The sequence below is a fragment of the Mesoplodon densirostris genome, chromosome 10 (assembly GCF_025265405.1).
Source record: "Mesoplodon densirostris isolate mMesDen1 chromosome 10, mMesDen1 primary haplotype, whole genome shotgun sequence".
In the NCBI taxonomy this organism is placed as follows: Eukaryota; Metazoa; Chordata; class Mammalia; order Artiodactyla; family Ziphiidae; genus Mesoplodon; species Mesoplodon densirostris.
This window is the reverse complement of record NC_082670.1, coordinates 46722980-46735546: the sequence shown is the minus strand read 5'-3', so window position 1 is coordinate 46735546 and position 12567 is coordinate 46722980. Positions and strand designations below refer to the sequence as shown.

At 38.6% G+C, this 12567-nt stretch overlaps 1 protein-coding gene across 2 annotated transcripts in view; it reads right to left on the bottom strand.

The window, feature by feature from the left end:
* Window positions 1-12567, bottom strand: part of KHDRBS2 (KH RNA binding domain containing, signal transduction associated 2) — a 657141-nt gene that overhangs the window by 103002 nt on the left and 541572 nt on the right. The gene's annotated exons all lie outside the window — the stretch shown is intronic.

The following is a 12567-nucleotide window of genomic DNA, read 5'->3' as shown; positions in this document are numbered from 1 at the left end:
CAAGGGGGCCAAGGAAGTTTAACCATCTTCCTGGAGGTAAAGCCAGCAAGGGGGGATGCTTCAAATGTAAGCCAACTGACCACTGGGCCCAAAAGTGCCAACAAGAGCTCTCTGGCCCATGCCCAGTCTGCAAACAAACCGGTCATTGGAAGTGGGAATGCCCTCCATCCTGAAGGGGAAGGGGGGCTCCCATTTCTGAGATGGCCAAGTTGGATGACTGAGGTGGCTAGGGGATTCTGGTGACTCCCCCCCATGAGATGTCTATCTCCATCAAGAAGCCCTGCATGGTCCTTGATGTGGCAGGTAAGAAAACCATTTTTTTAATTGATATGGGAGCCACTTACTCTTTCCTGGTCTCTCATGATGGACCTCTTTTCTCCAAAAGCTGTACTGTGACTGATGTCAACAGAAAGCCTCACACCCATTTCCTCACTGGGCCTCTCACTTGCCAATTTAAACAGCTTTTGATCTCACATGGCTTTTTGATTGTGCCTGAGTGTCCTACCCCACTACTGGGGAGAGACTTTATGGGCTCCCTTGGAACCACATTACAATTAGGAGGCCCAAGCAGTCCCTTTTCTTGACTCTGACCAAGACAAATCAGCTGGAAGAACAAGGGTCTATTCCCAACCATATTCTACACACAGTAAACCCGGCAATTTGGGACAAAGGAATCCCTGGGAAGGCTATAAATGCCTAACCTGTAAAAATTAGCCTTAAGCCAGAAGTCACTTATCCTAACAAGAGACAGTACCCCATAAAGTTGGAAGCAAAAAAAGTTTGCAACCTCTCATAGATAAATTCTTAAAACATGGCCTCTTAGTGCACTGTCAGTCTCCATGCAATAACCCCTATTCTGCCAGTTGTAAGCCAAATGGGAAATATCAAATGGTACAAGACCTTAAATCAGTAAATGATGCAGTGGTCCTTATACATACCCTTGTGGTCAGTCCTTATAATATATTAGTCCAGATTCCTGGAGATGCCAAATGTTTTACTGTGCTTGACCTCAGGATGCCTTCTTTTGCATACCAGTTCATCCCTCATCACAGTATCTGTTTGTCTTCGAGTGGACTAACCCCCGCTATGACCAAATGCAACAATATACCTGTATGGTATTGCCCCCAGGGATTTTAAGACAGCCTACACTTGTTCGTCCAGGCCCTAGGAAAAGAGCTAAAGGAAATACACCTAAAAGAAGGGCCATTCTACAATATGTAGACATATTAATATGTAGTCCCACCATGGAGGCCTCAGATCAGAATACCATTGAAGTCTTTAATTTCCTTGGGACCCAGGGTTACAGTGCCTCCCAGGGGAAAAAAAAAAAAAAAAGCACAAATCTCAAAACAACAAGTTATATATCTGGGATATATTATAAACCCTGGAAGTAGACAGTTATCGCCAGATAGAAAATAAGCTATATTAGGCCTAAGCTCCCAAAAGACAAAATAAAACTTTGTACTTTCTTAGGCATGGCAGGACTTTGAAGAATTTGGATTCCAGGATTCAGACGAATGGCTAAGCTTCTATACAAAGCCACTAAAGGCCCAAATACAGAACAATTACTTTGGACTGGAAAACAAGAAAAAGTTTTTAATAATATCAAACAGGCCCTCACCAGAGCTCCTGCTCTGGGTCTCCCCAATTAAAAAAAAAAAAAGCCATTTGTGTTGTACATAGCTGAAGAACAGGGAACAGTTCTGGGGGTCCTTGTACAAAAGCTAGGAGAAGTTCCTCAGCCTATAGTCTATTTTTCCAAACAACTAGACTCCGTGGCCTGAGGTTGGCCTGGCTGCCTCTGGGCAGTAGCTGCCACTGCTTTATTAGTGGAAGAAGCTAACAAGCTTACCTTTAAATAGCTGCTGGAAGTCCAGACCCCTCATCAAGTACAAGGGATTTGGAGATTAAAGGCCACCACTGGTTAACTGGAGGCTGCATTACTAAGTACTAGGCTTTACTCCTTGACTGTCCAGAAGTAACCCTCAAAACTTGCCACACCCTCAACCCAGCTACAGTAATGCCTGCAGAAAGCCCAGAACTAACACATTCCTGTCTTGAAACCCTTGACCTGGCTTATGCCTGCAGGCCTGATCAAACAGACCAGGCCATAGAAAACACTGAGGAAGAATAGCATATTGATGGCAGTAGTTTTGTTAAAGATGGAGTCAGGAAGGCAGGGTGTGCTATTGTGAGTGTTCATAGTGTTATGGAAGCAAAACGTTTGTCACCCAACACTTCTGCCTAGAGGGTTGAGCTTACAGCCCTAACTTGAGCCTTAACCTTAGGGAAAGGAAAATTATAAATATATATACAATATGCCTTCCTTGTTTTGCATGCCCATGGAGCTGTCTGGAAAGAAAGAGGACCTTAAAATGCAAAAATTCCCCTTTAAAATATGGGGCTGAGATTTTACACCTCATAGAAATGGCTCAAAACCCAGAACTAGTAGCAGTCATTCATTGCCATGTGCACCAAAAGGAAACTTCTCAAATTACCCAAGAGAACAACAGGGCAGATGGAGAGGCAAAGAAAGTAGCCCTGATGCACATACCATGTAGAAACCAACATTGACAAAATTCAACAAGCCACTTGGCTTCAGCAGACAATTAACCACCAATCCTCGCTAATCAATACAGGCAGGGAAACTGAAAACAGTTCTCTAATTTGTTCTCTTGGAACCCACAAGGTTTAGAAAACTTTCTGACAAGAGGTTTTTATTTTCTTATTACCCTTTTCAGTCATATTGATTTATGCCATAATTTTTTTAGTACTGCGTTGTCTTCCCTACTGTTGTAAACTTGTGACTAAGACTTTTTGGTCCAAGAAGTAGACCTGGGACCAATAGGTCCAGACCTTTCATTCTGAAAATAGAGAGACATACTCAACTTTAACCCTGAGATTAACAAAGATATATACCCAAGCAGAATGGCTTCTTGGCAGGAGTAACATCGTCTCCCCTGTCTTGTCAACAGTTAAGGAAGCCCTCCCAAAGTTAACCTGGTTCCTTCCCTTTCTAGGCCCTTTAATGGCTATTGTTGTTAGTCTTTTTTTTTTTTTTTTTTTTTTTTTTTTATGGCTATGCGGCACAGCTTGTGGGATCTTAGTTCCCCAATCAAGGATCGAATGCAGGCTACCTGCAGTGGAAGCACGGAGTCCTAACCACAGGACTGCCAGGAAAGTCCCTTAAATGGCTGTTGCTGTTTTCCTTTCTAGCCATTGTTTTTAACCTTTTTATTGAGTTTGTGTCTTCTAGGCTCCAACAGTTTGAAGTAAGGCTCGTGATGGCTCAAGGAATTCAGCCCATTCCAGTGGAGAGTGGCCCAGGTCCTTACAGGTCCTTGAGACAGTCAGAAAGGTACTTCTACACCTCTGGGGCAGGCTAGGTTCTGTGGCCCCTGTCCAGCAGGAAGAAGTGTCAGAAGAGACCTTCAGCCCCTTATTCCTTAAGAGTACGGGTGTAGAGTCTCTCAGGGGAGAATGAGACAGGCTGGGACCTGGGACCCTTTGCTGCAGTGCTGCAGTGCTTGCACCTGTACACACCTCTCCTCGAGCAACAAAATACAAAGAAACTGTATGGGACTAAAAATAACTGTGTCCATGTGCAGCTGGGACAAATTCTAGACAAAAGAGACCCAAAAAACCCAACTGCCACTTTTGAAGATCCTAGAGCAAAAGCAGGGGGTTGAGAGCAAAAGCAGGGTACAGCACATGCCCCCTGCACACAACACCACCTAAGGGGTGGGAAAACCACCTAAGCTACCCCTCCAGGCTGACCCCTGAACACATCCCTATCTTCACCCCATATAAGGAACAAGCTCACTCGCTCAGTGAGCAAGAAAGCAGGGGAACCTATTGTTTGTTGTCACTCCCCCGATGCAGCAGGGGCCCCAATAAAGACTTGTCTGAATTTCTTGTCTGGCCTCTAGTCAATTTCTATTGATTGGGGAAGGCCAAGAACCCTGGTCAGTATCAAGTTCATAACTTAACCATAGATGGAGAAAAAAAAACAAAGGACTTAGATTTCATAAATGATGTCACTTTGAGAGCAAAAGGAATATGTATTTTGAATCTGCCATCCACTCCCCCTTTATCTTTGTCCCCTTGTGGAAATTACCTTTGATTTTCTCTTTTGTGATTTTGAGTGATGTTGCTTTCCAATGAATGGGATGGATTGGGAGCCTGGAAGACATTTTCTGTAGACTACTTCCTTGAGAGTATTTGAAAATACAATGAAGAAACAATTAATGTCACAATAAGCTTTAACAGTTCTGAGAAAATTCCAATATGCAAACATCCAAACAACAGTAATGAACAATGAAATTAGGTAAAGTGAAAAATACTTCTTGACTCCGGACTTATCCTTCTTATTATCATTTTAAAGAATCAACAAAGGACTCATATGCCGGAATCTTTGATGATTTAAAAACTGCTATTTTAAAGTAGAATCTTATGTTGTCAGTTCTGCTCTATTCCTTATTGTTTTTTTATAAACTAACAAGTGACTTCTGGGCTTTATGCTTAAGGAGGCTTTCAACACTCACAAAAATTTATCATGAAGAGTTATTTTAAGAATATACAAGATTGCTGTGTGGAAAAGAGTAGAAGACACCAGAAACATTTTATGTGTGATTTTATCCTTTTTTTTAGAAGAACAACAACAACAAACAACATTATTGTCACAAGGAGTAACTTAAATATAGGAAGAAGAAAAGAGGGACTTAAAAAAACCTCACAAGAGATGAAAGGTCAGTGTTTCAAAGTCTGTGATATCCTTAAATCTGAGGTCAATGAATAAAGACTTACTTTTTTTCCAGTGACAAATGCTAACAGAAATGAAAGAAGCAGAATGATGGTGGTGAGGCTTATACACAATCAGTCAATACAGAGAAGCACAAGGGGAACAAGCCACAGTCTACAGGTTCAGGCTCTTTCTGCTTGGATTTCTATTAACCTTCCTTGATTAAGACTCTTCTAGCATGCAGTACACTGTGGGCTTTGTCTTTCTGAACTTATGCTGTTCTTCACTGTCAGTTACGCCACTCACCTTGCTAATCCACCAGTGGTATTCTGTTCACCATCTCTATCTCACCTCTTTGGAAAGCAATCAAGTGTTCCCAGACAAATCCCTCTTGTGATTCTAGCTCTATCGCTCCTTTCTAAGCTGTTAATGTTTTGGTATTTCCCTCTCTCATATTTTCCTTGTTCACCAAAATGTAACTTCGTCTCTTCTCATTTACAATCAAAAGAGGAAAAAAAAAACCTAAGAGGCAATAAATTGTCACAGGGATAGTCCAATTTGCCAAATGTTATAGTTCTTTCCAAGGTCAAATTCCTTTGTTTCTGATTTTATCTTGAGTAGCATTGCATATAAATTGTGTAATAATATGTCTGTATCAAAAACAAGGTAAGCAATGGTATTAATTATAATGTTTTTGCTATTATAACCATATACAACCCAAAATATACAAATATATAATTTTACATTATGTCATAGTATAGTAAACTAATTTTGAGTGACATATTTTGGGACCTGTGCAAACACTTTACATAGATTATTCCATTTATTGTTAGGAGGCAGCCCTAAAGATGCAATAAACACACCATTCATGTCCTTCTTCTTCACTCTGTCCCCCTGTCTCTCTCTGTCTCTTCCTTTGTCTTCTACTCTTTCAATTTCTCATCTCTCTTTGTCTTTCAGGCATCTCCACTCAGCAGAGAACATACCCACCAGCTGCTCTATGGTCACATTACTTAGCTAATTGGCTAACCAAAGAGAGAAGAAAGTTTCTCTCTCCGCTTCAGCTTTCAAACTCCCAAAGAAGAACTGTGATCAGCATACATCACATGGTCCTCTTTGTACCTTTCATTATTGCAGGGGGAGGGGGTAAGGGGTCATGACTTGAATGATTTGACACCCTGCAAACTACATGAGCACTTCTCAGAAAGAAGAGGGTGATATTTTGGACAGGTAAAACTGTCCAGTAAAATGGATATAAACATCTTTAAGCAGAGAAAAAATTGTAACTCTTGGTCAGCCCCACAGTCAATAATGGTCATGCTAAACAAATTGTGGATCTTTTGCTTATATGTGTGTAGTGTTGGGACTTTTATTTTCTTCCCCAGGGTTATATGGAAAGAGAAGAATGTATGGAGACAGGAGCGAGGATGGTGATAGAGCAGACATGCAGAAAAGGTTTCCAGTCTGTGATCTCGCCCTACACTTAACATGTTGTAAAATGGTGTGGTAGGCTGCTAACGCCCAGAGAGATGTCCATGTCCTAATCCCAGGAATCTATACACGTTCCTTCATTTGGAAAGAGGACTTTGCAGAAGTAATTAAGTACCTTTGAGATCAGGAGATTGTTCTTCATTACCTGAGTGGACCCTAAATATCATCACAAGTGCTTGATAGTGACAGAGGGAAATCACAGACACACACACACACACAAAGCAGAATATGATGTGAGCAAGGATGCAGAGACTGGAGTGATGCAGAATTCTGGCGCCACCAGAATCTGGAAGAAGCAAGGAAAGATTCCCCCCCAGAGTTTCTAGAGGAAATTAAACCCTACAGAATTCTGGCCTCTAGAACTCTGAGAGAATGAAGTCCTATTGTTTGAAAACACCAAATCCACAAACTACCTTCCACAGGACATTGCTCATGGTTTTTACAAATCTTTGTAACTGATCATTGGAAGACTCTTTTCTTCAATGTCTCACCTGTTGTTAATAATCCCATACAGTTTTTCATCTGACATTTTGTAATTATCATATCTAGAAGTTTGATTTATTTCTTTTCTTGTGTCTTTCATGTCTCCTCCTTACATTTTAAACAACTATAATTTAGTTATAACAATTGTTTTAGTGTCCTTATTTATAATTCTAACGTGTGAATTATGGGTAAGTTTTGATTAGTTATTCTCTTTTATTATGTGTCATGTTTTCCTACTTCTTTGCATACCTGGTATTTTGATTGGATGCCATGCATTGTGAATTTCACATTTTTAGATATTATGCATTTTTGTTTTTATATAAATACTCTAGAGCTTTGTTCTGGGATTTTAACTATATTAAAAGCATTTCTTTTTCTTTCCTCTTGCTTCTAGTATTTGTTAGGTGGGACCAGAGAAGTGCTCAGCATAGGGCTCATTATTCCACATTACTAAGTAAGATCTTTGCATGTACTCTACTCAATGTCCCATGAATAATAAATTATGTTTTCCAGTATGCAAATTGGGAACAGGCACTATTCTTGTCCTGCTTCAATGTTGGCACTATTACCACTGATGCTTTTTTTTTTTTTTTTTTTGTCCACATTCCACACCATGCGGGATCTTAGTTCCCCGACCAGAGGTTGAACACAAACCCAGGACCTCAGCAGTGAAAGCATGGAGTCCGAACCACTGGACTGCCAGGGAATTCCTGATCACTGATGCTTTTAGGTGGTGATCTTCTTCCCAAACTCAGTTATTTTTCTTTGCACACACATGTTAATAAATATCCTGTGGATCCTAGAATTCTCTGTGCATCTCTCTCCTGTCCAGTACTACTACAATCTCTGGCTGCCTTGGTCCCTCCAGACTTTCAGCTCTGTCTTCTCAGTTGAGGGAGTTTTCTGAGTTCCCCTGAATCCCTTCTCACCATGTCACAGCCTGGAAACACTCTCGAGGCTGTGAACCGGGGCAAGTCAGGACTCAGCTTATTTTTTTCCCTATTTCTCAAAGATCACTGTCCTTTACTCCCTAATGTCCAGTGTCATGAAACTGTTGTTTCATATATTTTGTGTGCTTTTTGTTGTTTTAGATGAAAGAGTAAATGCAGTTCATGTGCACTCCAGCTGGCCATGAGCATGTACTATCTGAACTACATTCTGCTTGTAAGTACAACCTTGTATCTCTCTTTCACAAGATCGTGAGTTTTGACAGGTAGATTCTTTGTGGGTTTTCATCTTAATCTCTGCCCCTCATTGTTAACACAGTGTTTTATATATATTAAGCATTTAATTAATATTTCCTGATTTTTGAACTGTTAAACAAAGCTCCAAATTGAGATTTGTTGAATGTTGTACGTTTCCATAAATTACAAAGATGGAAATTTAGCTTCCCCCACCCCTTAGCCTCATTTTATAACTGGCACATATGGCCCACAAGGGTTAATATCCTTTCTAATACTATTTAGAGTCCAACATAAAATGCAGTCTAGTGTTTGACTTTAAGAGAATTACTTAATCAGCCGGTGGTGGATGGTTTGCATCCATCTATAAAATAGGTATAATAATACTGGCTGTAAATAAATGACTGTTGTGTGGCTAAGATGAAGACTCAGTTTGTGGGTAATAGAGTACCCTCAGCAACTTTCTAAAATATTAATGAAAACAATAATTTTGCATATAAATAGTTTGAGCAAAGTATTCAAATGCTTTCAAAGAATTCAAAGGAAAAAGCATAAGAGAATAGTCAGTATTTCTTGTTCAAATGGAAAACACAACTTTCTTAACTAAATATCTTCTGTATATGCAGGTCAGCAATGTTTATAACTATGATGATGATATAACCAACACAGCTAACACTGTTACCCCAAAAGACTCATACTCCCACACTGCTGTATCCATTTTTTGTGTGTAACTCCATCCGTTATGTGCTTCTTAAAAACACAAAAGTTAAAATGCTATGCCTATTCCTCTCATATAGTACTTTTCAAAATACATCACAAAAATAGCAGTTTTAATAATAATTCTTACCTTCTTTCAACTCATAATTTAAAATATTATAAAAACACTATTAAAATGGACTTACTGTCCTAATTCTCTTTTTTCATTTTAGATAAGAATTTTGTTTAGTCTGCTAGTATTTACAGGTACCCCAAAAGTTAGCCAGCTCTCCTTCTAAGTACAGATGAAGTCGCTAAGCCACTTGCTCCAAGGTAGTAACTTCAGCATTTCTAAAACACCAAACTATTTTGGAAAGTATAAGAGCTCTTTCATTTCCCCTGGTAGCACACTTCAGCCTCAAGTTATGATAAACTGGCAGACAACAAATTAATGGGCATCATAATGTTAGGATTTGGCTAATCAACAAAAATTAAATGAACACAAGCAGCCTAAAGGAAGCAGAATGTGTGCAAAGGATTGTCATTTCAGTTTTAATTAACTTTGTCTTCACACAGATCATGCTGTCTTTCAAATCTGGCCAAACTCTATTAAAGGTCTGAGGATTTGGGCTGGCTCTAAATGGCAAACCTGATTTACTGGAGAAGATTTCATTTCACTTGCACTTGTTTACTTATTCAGAAAATAAGTTGAAAAAAAAAACCATGAACATAAATTTTTAAAAAGTCCTAATGTTGAACTTCATCTAAAAAATGATGAGCTATTTAAAATGCATGTTATATTATTTTTAATTGGAAAATTCAATTATACATGGTCTGCTTAAACATTCTGAAGTTATTATAGGTGAGAGAAATTCAATAAATTTATACTTGTTTTTCTGAAAGCATTTGTATTGTTCCCTTAGAGAAAGTTTGTAAATAAGTGTGGAAACAACACAGAATAAAGCCTCAAACTGTTCTTGATACCAGTAAACCAGTACTCTGGAGAGGACGATTTCTGAAGGAAAAGTCATTACTCACAGAATAGAAAATCATAAGTTTTAGGACGATCTTATGACACTCCTGGTTTTAACTTATTTGATATGGAAATAAGGAATCACGGAAATTTATGGAAAAGCAATAATTTGGCAGAGCACCTCCACAATAAGTATAACATCTAAATATGTTCTTTGAGAAGATAAACAAAACTGATAGACCATTAGCCAGACTCATCAAGAAAAAAAGGGAGACGACTCAAATCAACAGAATTAGAAATGTAAAAGAAGAAGTAACAACTGACACTGCAGAAATACAAGGGATCATGAGGCACCACTACAAGCAACTATATGCCAATAAAATGGACAACCTGGAAGAAATGGAAAAAATCTTACAAAAGCACCAACTTCCGAGACTGAACCAGGAAGAAATAGGAAATATAAATAGACAAATCACAGCACTGAAATTGAAACTGTGACTAAAATTTTTCCAACAAACAAAAGCCCAGGACCAGATGGCTTCACAGGTGAATTCTACTAAACAATTAGAGAAGAGTTAACACCTATCCTTCTCAAACTCTTCCAAAATATAGCAGAGGGGAGAACACTCCCAAACATATTCTATGAGGCCACCATCATGGTGATAGCAAAACCAGACAAGGATGTCACAAAAAAGAGAAATATACAGGCCAAAATCACTGATAAACATACATGCAAAAATCCTCAACAAATACCATGCTCAAGTGGGGTTTATCCCAGGAATGCTAGGGTTCCCCAATTTACATAAGTCAATCAATTTGATAAACCATATTAACAAACTGAAGGATAAAAAACATATGATCATCTCAATAGATGCAGAAAGAGCTTTCAGCAAAATTCAATACTGATTTATGATTAAAATCCCCAAGGAAGTAGGCATAGAGGGAACTTACCTCAACATAATAAAGGTCATATACGACACACCAACAGCAAACATCATTCTCAATGGTGAAAAACTGAAAACATTTCCTCTAAGATCATGAACGAAACAAGGAAGTCCACTCTCACCACTTATTCAACATAGTTTTGGAAGTCCTATCCACAGCAATCAGAAAAGAAAAAGAAATAAAATGAATACAAATTGGAAAAGAAGATGTAAAACTGTCACTGTTTGCAGATGACATGATACTATACATAAAGAATCCTAAAGATGCCACCAGAAAACTACTAGAGCTAATCAATGAATTTGGTAAAGTAGCAGAATACAAAATTAATGCACAGAAATATCTTGCATTCCTATACACTAATGATGAAAAATCTGAAAGAGAAATTAAAGAAACACTCTCATTTACCACTGCAACAAAAAGAATAAAAGACCAGGGATTAAACCTACACAAGGAGACAAAAGATCTATATGCAGAGAACTGTAAGATACTGATGAAAGAAATTAAAGACATTACAAACAGATGGAGATATATACCATGTACCTAGATTGGAAGAATCAACATTGTGAAAATGACCCACAGCAATCTGCAGATTCAATGCAATCCCTGTCAAACTACCAATGGCAATTTTCACAGAAGTAGAACAAAGAATCTCACAATTTGTATGGAAACACAAAAGACCTGGAATAGCCAAAGCAATCATGAGAAAGAAAAACGGAGCTGGAGGAATAAGTCTCCCTGCCTTCAGACTATACTACAAAGCTACAGTAATCTAGACAGTATGGTACTCACACAAAAACAGAAATATAGATAAATGGAACAGGATAGAAAGCCCAGAGATAAACCCACACACATATGGCCACCTTAACTTTGATAAAGGAGTGAGGAATATACAATGGAGAAAAAGCCTCTTCAATAAGTGGTGCTGGGAAAACTGGACAGCTACATGTAAAAGAATGAAATTAGAACACTTCCTAACACCATACACAAAAAGAAACTCAAAATGGATTAAAGACCTAAATGTAAGGCCAGGCAGTATAAAATTCTTAGAGGAAACTACAGGAAGAGCACTCTTTGACATAAATCACAGCAAGATCTTTTTTGACCCACCTCATAGAGAAATGGAAATAAACAAATGGGACCTAATGAAACTTAAAATCTTCTGCACAGCAAAGGAAACCATAAACAAGACAAAAAGAAAACCCTCAGAATGGGAGAAAATATTTGCAAATGAAGCAACTAACAAAGGATTAATCTCCAAAATGTACAAGCAGCTCATACAGCTGAATATAAAAAAAATAAATAAACAACCCAATCCAGAAATGGGCAGAAGACCTAAATAGATATTTCTCCAAAGAAAATATACAGATTGCCACAAACACATGAAAGGATCCTCAACATCACTAATCATTAGAGAAATGCAAATCAAAACTAGAATGAGTTATCTCCTCATACTAGTTAGAAGGCCATCGTCAAAAAATCTACAAACAATAAATGCTGTAGAGGGTGTGGAGAATGGGAAACCCTCTTGCACAGTTGGTAGGAACGTAAATTGATACAGCCATTGTGGAGAACAGTATGGAGAGTCCTTAAAAAACTAAAATAGAACTACTACACGACCCAGCAATCCCACTACTGGGCAAATACCCCGAGAAAGCCATAATTCAAAAAGAGTCATGTACCACAATGTTCATTGCAGCTCTATTTAAAATAGCCAGGACATGGAAGCAACCTAAGTGTCCATCAACAGATGAATGGATAAAGAAGATGTGGCACATATACACAATAGAATATCACCTCACCTTAAAAAGAAATGAAATTGAGTTATTTGTAGTGAGGTGGAGGGACATGGAGACTGTCACACAGAGTGAAGTAAGTCAGAAAGAGTAAAACATATACCATATTGTAACACATATATATGGAATTTAGAAAAAGAAAAAAATGGTTCTGAAGAACTTAGGGGCAGGACAGGAATAAGATGCTGACATAGAGAATGGACTTGAGGACCTGGGGAGGGGGAAGGGTAAGCTGGGACGAAGTGAGAGAGTGGCATGGACACA